Source organism: Hetaerina americana, unplaced genomic scaffold (assembly GCF_022747635.1).
Source record: "Hetaerina americana unplaced genomic scaffold, ioHetAmer1.1.p SCAF_5, whole genome shotgun sequence".
Lineage (NCBI taxonomy): Eukaryota > Metazoa > Arthropoda > Insecta > Odonata > Calopterygidae > Hetaerina > Hetaerina americana.
In genome coordinates, this window is record NW_027287095.1 from 59,912,453 (window position 1) to 59,922,597 (window position 10,145).

Genomic DNA, 10,145 nt, shown 5'->3' on the forward strand with positions numbered 1-10,145 from the left:
TAAAGCTTAACGATGACGCTGAATATCGCATACATAATTGAAACCGCTGCATAGTAAACAAGGTTGATAAAAACAATAGAAAATACTTTACGGAATAAACTATTTTAGGTTTTACTTCGCGGAACTTCGCCATACCGAAAGAATAATACTAATAATAATATGACGGCCTGATGATAACAAAATATGTCGCAACCTTAGTCGCGGATCAGGAATAAAAATTCCTCAATGCTTAATTTTTATTTTATAATTTCAATGCATGTTATTCGTTCATGAACCATCGGGACTTGACTTCATATCACCTTCACCGCTTTTCTTTAACCTACGATTTATAAATCGTGCGCATTTGTCAACCGTATACTTAAAACCAGTTTGGAACTACGGCAGGGGTGGATCCAACTATGGTACGAATACCCTCCCTTCCCCACTCCCCCCAAAAAAACCCCCACATGCCTTTCCTCTCGCGCAAATAAACTTGGCAAGCGAGATCTACACTCCTCTTCCACCTGCACAGTATTAACTTATGCTAAAAATTTCCGAGGCATTATGATAAAATAAATTAGCTTTGAAAATCATTGCGGCAATTGATACCCATGATCAAAATTAAAAATGTGGGAAAACCGTTCTTTAATACCCTATCGCTACCCCCACCCCAAAACCACCCGCTCACAATTGGGGGAGTTTCCACCGTCCGCCGCCCCCCTTCGCCACTGGGATCACACGAGGCACAAGGGGATCGAGTGCAGAGAGGACATGAGTGGACAGGCGGCCTAGTATCAGCCTAGGAACCCATAGAAATGCGCGCCCAACGCTACTCCGACTGTGACCGCGCATTGCCTTTCTCCCGGGGCGAAGCCTTTTGGGCCGCCGACGGCGAATCGTACCCCCATCCCACCCACTGACCCCCTCCCCACATCCACGGATTGTGTGGCGCCTCTCTCGGGGTCCACACTCAGCGATTGGGGCCCTTCCCCACCGCGCAGCCTCAGCTTCGCAGTCACGTCCTCCTCTCGCGGATTTCTCGACGTCTCTGGCGCGGGGGTGGGTGGGGGTGGAGGGTGGGAGGGCTCGGACGAGGGAGGTGGAACGGGGACGGGGAGGGTCAAAAAGGAAACAAAGGAAAACCAGCGGGAAGAAGGAGGAGGGAAAAAAGAAGAAAGGCGAAAGGCCAAAAGGCGGTCTAAGAAACGCCTCGGAGCACGGAGAGAGGGAGAACGCGAGGAGGAAACAGAAGAGAAGGGAAAACGGAGACGGAGGAGTGGTGAACTGTGCTCGCGCACCCTCCGTCTCTCTCTCTGCTAACGGCGCAATTCAAGGCGCCTCTTACCGTTTACTCAAGTTCTAGAACCATACTTGGCATTTCTTTATTATGATGCCTACTTATCTCCGTCTCAACACCAAGCACAGCGAAAAAAAATACAGGTATGATTCAACACCTACCATTTCCCTTATTATAATCACTTTTTTAGATATTTTAGCACTCTGCAAGCCATCTCTAGGGTATATGACAGGGGGTAAATACACACCAGACTAATTTTGACCCGAATTTGTACCTATCGCGATCGGATAAAGTTATTCTGATCCATTATTGTTCGCGGAAAAACTGACATCTTAAATCTATCTGCCTCACACTTAATCTCTCTAATTCTTTTGGCATGATCTCGTCCACTGTAGTACGATGCGGCTAATACACATTCACAACATCATTGCCAAAGTATCCTTCCAATGTATGCAAGATTATTATTCTGTAATTTAACCTTCGCTCTGTGAGTAATTCCCAGCCTAGCTGCTCTTAAGTTTTTGGATACACTTCTAAGTTTGTAATGACAACATTCAACAAATCAAGCACCTCTACGCTGCACGTGATTCAATTGGGTAATCGGGTAGTTTATGTATAGTTTAAGGTTAGTTTTCCATCGGCACAGAGTAAACACATTTCTGATCCCTGCCTGACAAGAAGCAACCAAACCACCCTACACTACAATAAATTGTTCTTCAATTCTGCTTACTTTTTAACTCCCTATAATCCATTCAACCCGCTAATTCTTCTCCGCTTCTTATCACGCTAGCCCATCATTCTCCCTCTACCACTGCCTTCAACGTTTCATCGCCAATGAAACTGCTCTGCATCCAATTTACATTCCTCTTTTGGATGTCCCCCAATGATTCTCTCTCCTCCCCCACCATGCCCAGTACTTCCTCGCCTGTTTTCCTTGCCGTCCATTTTACCTGGTCAATCCTTCTCCACAGCCGCCTCTTTCTCTAAAGCTTCCTTTTAGCTTTGAAATAATGAAAAATTAAATCTTGCGAATTACTTGAAGTGGAAACAATTTACTGCATTTTAGTGTTACCTCGATTCAAGCAGTTATTACGGGAGACGACCAACGGCTGAGTAAATTGGCGTCATTATAAACGAATGTTATGCGTAGGATTCATAAGGAGCGGAGGAAGGGTGGCAGATTTGCTCGATGGATTGAAAGAGTTGATTGGATTATTTGATTGCTTCTGAACCAAATCATAAAACACCTAAACTAGACACACAGGAAAATTTGACCGCTAATTAATTAGCAACATATAGTCAACGAGTGCCTTCCGGTACTCAAGAAAAGCCATAGTACTGCAACACTTCTACAAAATCACAGCAATTTATTAAGTTAATATCAATATATTCCTGGGTATTCAATGATGTAATTTTTTGAGTGTTGTACATAGTCTTTCTTGCTTCTGCCTGTTGATACGAACAAGGATAATGTGCCGCAGCACACAAGAGATGTCGTGAGGGAGGGATGGAGGGAGGGGGTGCGAGGGGGTGCGAGGGGAGGAGCCGATCCATCCGACCGAAGGGAAAGAAAATCGACGCCGGGCGCTTTTGCAGGCGGTGCCATCTGTTGTCATATTTTCCCACCAGCGTGTTGAGACGGCTCTCCTTTTTCCAAAGTGGCAGCCTGGAGGGTTTTGGGGCGTGGGGCATGGGGGGGAGGGGGGGTTGAGAATCGGGGATGGGAATCCAGAACGGGGAGAGAAGGCAATCGCGGTGAGGGGGGAGAGGGAAGAGAGGGGGAGGGAGGCGCTTGCGGAACGCGTTCAGGAGCGGGGGCTCCCGGCGGCCGCCCTCCTCCCACGGGAGGACCCGTGGGAAGAGGATGAGGAGGAGAAGGCGGGAGAAAAAAGGCGGAAAAGACGGAAAACCGAAGGGAAATTCGTCTCTCCTCCGAAACCTCGCCCTCCTCCCCAATACCTTCCTCCCACTCCCTCCCGGGCGCGAGAGTGAGGGAAGGGTGAATGGAGAGCGCTCTCCCTTGTGTGTGAGAGAGAGAGAGAAAGAGCGTAGTCTTGACAGTGAGTGGAAGGGGCTGGGAGGCATGAAAACGCACGGATCACGAGAGATATTAAGGGAGTCGAGGCGGGGCGGAGTGAGGGAGAGTGCGGGGAAGAGAGGGGAAATAAGAAGAGGGGGTCGGAGGGGGGGGGAGGCGAGAGGAGGCAGGCAGGTAGGTAGGTGGCATTGGAAAGGGGGTGGGGGAGATGGGAGGGGGCAGTCACTTCCTCCTTCGCCCTGGACTCTCTGCCCGGCTCTGCGGAATAACGTCGGCTCCGTCTAATTAAAGGCCTCGCTCACAGGCGTGATAAATTGGTTTGCGGCGCGCCTCCAGACTTCACCAGGAATTATTTTCCTCCGGAGATGGAAAGGAAAGGGTGTCGGGGGAAGGCTATTAGTGAAGGGGGTGGGGAAATGGGGGGGTGGTTGGAGAGGCAAGGGGGCGGGCAGGGCGGCGTCCCTCTGAAAGAGAGGAAGCATGAAAGGGAGTGGGAGGTGTGGAAAACGATAAAAAGCGATATTAGGTGTATGCGAGAGCCACTCCCACTCCAACCCCCTCCCCACCCACCCCACAACTCTCTCTCTCCTCCCCCCTTTCCCCCCACACCCCTTTCCCACTCCCTCTCCTCCCAACCATCACGTTTCCCGCGGCCCCGCAACTTCTCCTCCCCTCCAAACCTTCCTCCTCGTTCTCTCATATCTCCTCTTGTCTCTCCGTAGGTACCTCGCTCCAATCCTACCTTATTCCCTTTCGTTCCTTCGTCTTCTCATATCTTTTTTTTCACTCCTATTCCCCCCCCCACCCCACCCCCACCCCGTGTTGGTTTTGATTTCTACCCAACGCATTCGACGATTCGTTTCTAACAAGTTTAGGAGACCCTAACATTTGCGTCCCCTTTTGTTTTGTTCTCGTCACTACGTCAATATTTGTATGCAGATGGTGATTCTCCGCTCTCGAGCCGAATCCTGTGTCAATCCCATCACTTTATCAACCCACGGGACCTTGGTCTTGACCGACCGCGGTTCTGCCAAAAGGTTTTGCATCATTTCCTTTTGTTCTTCGGCATCGTAAGGCTGATGATGCAGTGCATATGTATAATGGCTATCTGAGGATCATCATTCATGTTTTTACCGCATTTTTTCTAATGAGACAGTCCCTCCTCCTGAAGCAATAAAAATTTTTCAATCAATCAATCCATACCATTCCCTCCCCCCTTCACCTTCCTCGTTGCCCCGTTTAGTTCATCTCCTCCCTCCCCTTCCTCTCCTCCTTCATTCATTCATTCATTGAAGGTTTTTGCAGGAAAAAAGTGCGTGGACAACTCTGGTAAGAACGAGGGGTAAAACCATTAGGCAGGCATATTCGAAGGCATTAGAGTCAGTTGAAGACAGCATTAGAGAGTAATGATTAAGGTGATAAATACAGGGGATGACAAAGGACGAAACTCGAGAGCTAAGTAATGAGAGTCTTGAAGTTGAGAAAAAGTGAAGGTGTTGGCCAAGAAAGGAATGTGGTAAAGAGATGAAAGCAAATCTATACTGAGATTTCTCGCCCATGAAGAATCCACATTAAAGATTTAAATTTGAATATTCCTATACTTAGGGTTGATTACAGGGAAACCCCAGGTGAAATAAAATTATTTATCATATAGATTCAATCAATTGTATGACCGTAGTAAGACCTACATATATTAGGGTATGGATCGGGATGGGAGGGGTCATGCACATATACTAAACTGACTCATACTCAAAGAAGTAACGTAAGCAAGCAATCCTTCCTATATGAGGGCACTACTCATTAAAAGAAATTACCTGGAGATGTTTTTAAACCTTTTCCTGCAAACGCCGGGAGCTTTAAGAAGAGAATGGCCGAACATCTGGATTAAATTACTTTTTCTTAAAATCCTTTTCTTTGCTGATGTTTTCGTTTGGCTATATACCTGGCTTGTTTCTAATTACTGATTGATTTAACTGTACCTTGTCCTCTGGCTGATAAAAGTTTTCCCCTTCACGATTCGCAAACATGGCTGACTGAAAATAATGTTGAGCGCCGCAATATTCCAGCAATCCAGTCACCTCCAGAAAATATCTAATTGGTTTCAATCTGTTAATCATTTTAACTTTATTTTTCAGTTCAGTAATATGTTATATTACTTCTATTTGTTTTTCAAAAATCTCTTGTCCAAGTGTTGTATTTTATTTTAAAAGCTAGTGTAGAAACATCTCGTGTAACGCTGCCGTGTGGCGACCTGCGATTGAAATTATAGGTGATGTACACATGCGATGTGCTCTACAATAAGCCCGGAGTGCATAGTTGAGAGGTGTCAAGTAAACACGAGCTCACTTCATAATGACCCCTCACTCCGTGTTCTTTCGACGCGCACTTACGTATAGTACACCGAAATACTTTCATTGCGCCCGCGTCATTACATATTTTTGCAGTCCTCACAACGGATCTTTCAACTTGATCTTTCTTAGACGCTCCACTCAAAGAAACAGGAGCCGTTGTGACCTTTCAATCGGCTCACGAATAGAGAATGATAAGTCACTTCAGCTCATTCTATGGCTACGAAGCATCTTCATCAGCTAATCTCAATGTGGTGCAAATTGCAATGGTCCTTGAACATTTTACGAAATATTTCTACGAATTAGTTCCCCCTAGCATCATGAATACGTGTAGGTATACCTAATCTTCTCGACTGCTGAGTTGACCCGAGTGCCCGATCGTAAAAAGTTGGGAGGTCGAGTTAGATTATCAATCAATAAACTTGGACGATTAACGTGTTTGTTTTACATTCACTAGCTACCACACTTTCGAAGTAAAACCGAAAGCAACAGGTTACATCATTTACCAAATGTAATGCTGTTTTTGTCTTTAATTTTCCGTGTCTAATTATCTCTTATTGAAAGAATCAATTACGTTTTATTATCATTCTCTCTTTTCTTTTCCTTCCATCTCCCATTGCCCATATATTCCTTCTTTCTCTCCTTTAGCTCAAATTTCCTTTCCAGTCCAAATCTCTTCCCAGTCTCCAAATGTTTCCTTCTTTATCCTATCCAATTACTTCCTTCGATTATATTACGTCAACTCCCTCACTTTATTTTTCTCCCTTACCCCTCTCTATTCTCAAACTTCACCTGCGTACTCTTATATTTTCATCTCTTTCATATCTTTTACATTTCATAGAACGAGAAATGATGGCGTCACATGTCACGTAGCTCTACTAACTGTTATTACACGAACTGGAGGCAGCTCTATGATTATTTTATTCCATCAGTTTGGTATTTTAGCCGCAGTGCGTATTCTTTTATGCAGTTTAATTTCATCGAATGTTCAGGATATTTTATTTAATTCCTAACAATTGAAAGATTTTTTTATGAGCTACAGTTGTTTCTCTTATTCCCAGCCATTCTCCCTCTTCTCCGAGAAAATCACGAGTTTGGGAGATTTGAGATGAAAACTGATTAGAATACGGCAACTATATTTTCTTTATCTGATCTCTCATACATAAGACTTGCAGATTTTTAATCCAACCTAAATATTGTTAGAATGCATACTTTGAATAAGGGTTTGGCGCACTCCGTTTATTCTGCAAACCATTCCGAAAATTTAATTCCATTCTACTCATACATTGACTGCCACTTAAAGTAAGAATCGCCTCCATTATTTTTAGAGAATTAAATTAACTTTTTCACGTTTTAATTGGAATGGTCACTCCAAAAAGGGTTGTGTCACGGGCCATATTGACTACCAATGCTTCCATCGGTGCTATTCTTCCTCTCTATTCTTTTGTCCATTATTTTCACTATTGATACAAAATTTAATTGTTTTGCCAAGAATTTCCCAATTCATTCAGATTTTAATGAAGGTTACTCATTTGACTCATATTACTCGCTAAAATAACATGAAGGTAATCACTTCATAAAAAGTCCGACAATGGCGGTCTATCACGCGTGTTGATCACCGCAACGTCTTCAATAACACCTATTAGATAAACTCGACGAAGGGTCCGAAGTAGTATAAGTGACCTGTTTCATTTATGGAATAATGAAATTAATGTGATTTATTCTATTCATGTGTTCATTGCGAGCGGCGTTATTTCATGTCAGGAGCCATTCGCTGAAATAGGAATGGCCGCGTTTGGAACATCGACCGATTCAGTCGCCTCGCCGCGTTCTCCCGAAAGCGCGGCTAACCGAAAAAGCGACCGACGAGTGATTGCCAGAGCAGAGGGAGAGGGCAAGAGGAAGGGAGAGAGAGAGAGATGGCCAGCGTGGTGGTTGGGAGTCCCTCGTAGCTGATCGTCGCCTTCTCACCTTCAGTTTTTTTCCTTCCCCATCTCCTCTCCTCGACTCGGCTCTTTAATGTCCCTCCTCCTTCCCTTCCATTCCCCCCACCCATTCCGCTCCGCCCCCTTCCCCTCCTTCCCTCCCACTCTCCTCTCTCACACACCCCCCGCCCAAACGACCCCCTTCCTACCTCCTCTCCCCCCCCCACTCATTTCGGCAGCTTCCCTCGTCGGCGACTCAGTTTCCTCTCTTAATTTCTATTTGCCTCTTTCCCTTTCGTTCCCTCTCTTCCACTCAAATCCCTCTCGCCACCATTCCTCTGTGACATCCAATTACCGACTCCGCACCGTGTGATTGCCACTACGCATTCTCGTTTCGACGCGCGGGCGAACGTCGGCGTCTGAATCAAGTCGTGCCTCCATAATTTGCTATTGCGCCCGAAGGTACGGCACGTAGCCACGACCCGGCCATGCTGTTGTTCATTTTTCCCAGATTCAAATAAATTTCATGTGCGACGATAGTAGATTCCGCGCACTCAATCTCTCCGCCTATTATTTCTAGATTAGTTCTAAAAATAGGTTTTTTTTAAAATATGTTAGTGACTGGCCACAGTGCTTTTCTAGTCAGGTGTCCCTCATCTAAAGAGTTAGGCTTGAAATCAAAGCGCATTGCTCACTGTTTTTTTCTCGTGGCATTATCTGGCTTCAGCTACAATTTGTTGGTTTTAAAAAAATGAAAATATATTCAACAGAATTATGGCACTTCTCTCCTGCTTCAAATTTGCGCATTGTGGTTGTAAGAAAGTACGATATATACTTGTCTAATTTTTATCTGTGTCACTATGACCAGGGTAATTATCAATGGCGATGGAATATTTTACCCAAGTATGACCGAAAGGATAGCAATCAGCGATAGTTTGGTGAAAGGGTGTCCACCCTATGGGTAGAGGTCGTTCTTGCAGATCAAACTGAGAACACTCGACATTAACGTTTCCTGTATGAATGGTTCTTCTCTGGAAAAATTAAAATATGCAATTCCGAGTACTCATGGCCTTATAATTGTCGGCGTGTTAAGAATTGCCATGTATTAGAAAGCTTCTTATGAGATAATCAGTGTTATTCAAAGGAAATGTCCTCCGACATGCTGATAAAGAGTCACTATTTTCAAAAGTGCTGCTTACGATCGTAATCGTCGGTTCAGGTAATTCAGGTTCTTGCTTGAAATTGCGAGGTATTCGCTATTCTCTGTGCCCCGCTTGAATCAAAAGTTTATACGCGCATTCGGGAAACTATGTGTCAATAGGACACATACCGATCTATACATCGGGAATTAGTTCGCTATGCTTGACGCTCAACAACGCCGACAAAAAACCTTTCCCATGAAGTGAAAGGCCAAATAAAGTAGATTCGGTATGATCTATTTATTCCCCGTGAACGGTTTCACCAACTCCTGAGTATGCATCACTTAGCCCAGCGCTGTTGCAATTGTACATTTGACGTTTCATTTGAGCGCACGAAGTTCTACTCCAGCGAGGGAATGACTATTCAGCGGTCATGTAGTGTTCTCCAGCAAAGATAAGTATCATCCGATGTTTTTTTTAGTAATTGGATAAACTGAGGCCCTAATAACTATGTAGCCGTTTCTTATTACGACGTATTCCATTATAAGTATTATTTTTTCCTTTATTTCATTATTCTTACATTATTATTGCTATTAATTTTAGCCCACTGATTTCGGTAGATTTTTGCCGGAAATCGCTGAATGGCGACTTCTACGTAATGTAACAACCTGCGCCGCGAAACATAAAAACTCCTTCGAATCCGCATACATTCTGTCTCCTTCTAATCGGTCCAGATGCCTATTCTCTCCCTCCTCATTCCTCGCTTTCCTAACACATTCCCCTCTCTCACAAACACAATTCTTTGTAACACAAAAAATTAAAATAATATAGATTTTTTGACAGTAAGTTTCTCTAAATGTTTAACCGATGGAGGTATTTACATCCTTAAGCCCTACTCCCACCGGAAACCATTGCAACATATTACTTAATTCACCCGACGGGGTTCGCTGGAACATCGGCTGTGAGCTTTGTCATGCCCGGCACTAGGCACAGCACTCCCCCCTAATGGGTGTTCGCGGTGGCGCGGCCAGGTTCTTGAAGTAGGCGGAGTTCGGCTTCGTTATCGTTATCCGCGTCTTGTGAATGAAAACAATGGGTTCCAAGCCGAAATGGCACCCGCCGACGCGCCCGCCTCCACTTCTTTCCCTCCCCTTTTTGCGAGCTCGGACGTATCTCACGTGATGGTCGGACATGTGTACGGCAGACCCCAGCCTCTCCCTCCCCCTCTCCCCTCGGCCCGGTCACGGAATACAGAATACATTGCATTTTCCAGTCACTCGGCGAAGATTTGTAGCTCTCACGAAAATATTTCTTTAATTTTTAGTCTCCTTTTTTTTAAGCAACATGCGTGGCGTTAGTTGGGATGGTCTTAAGCAGGGTCGGGTAGTATTAGGCCGTGCGTTGAGGTGTGTACGTGCA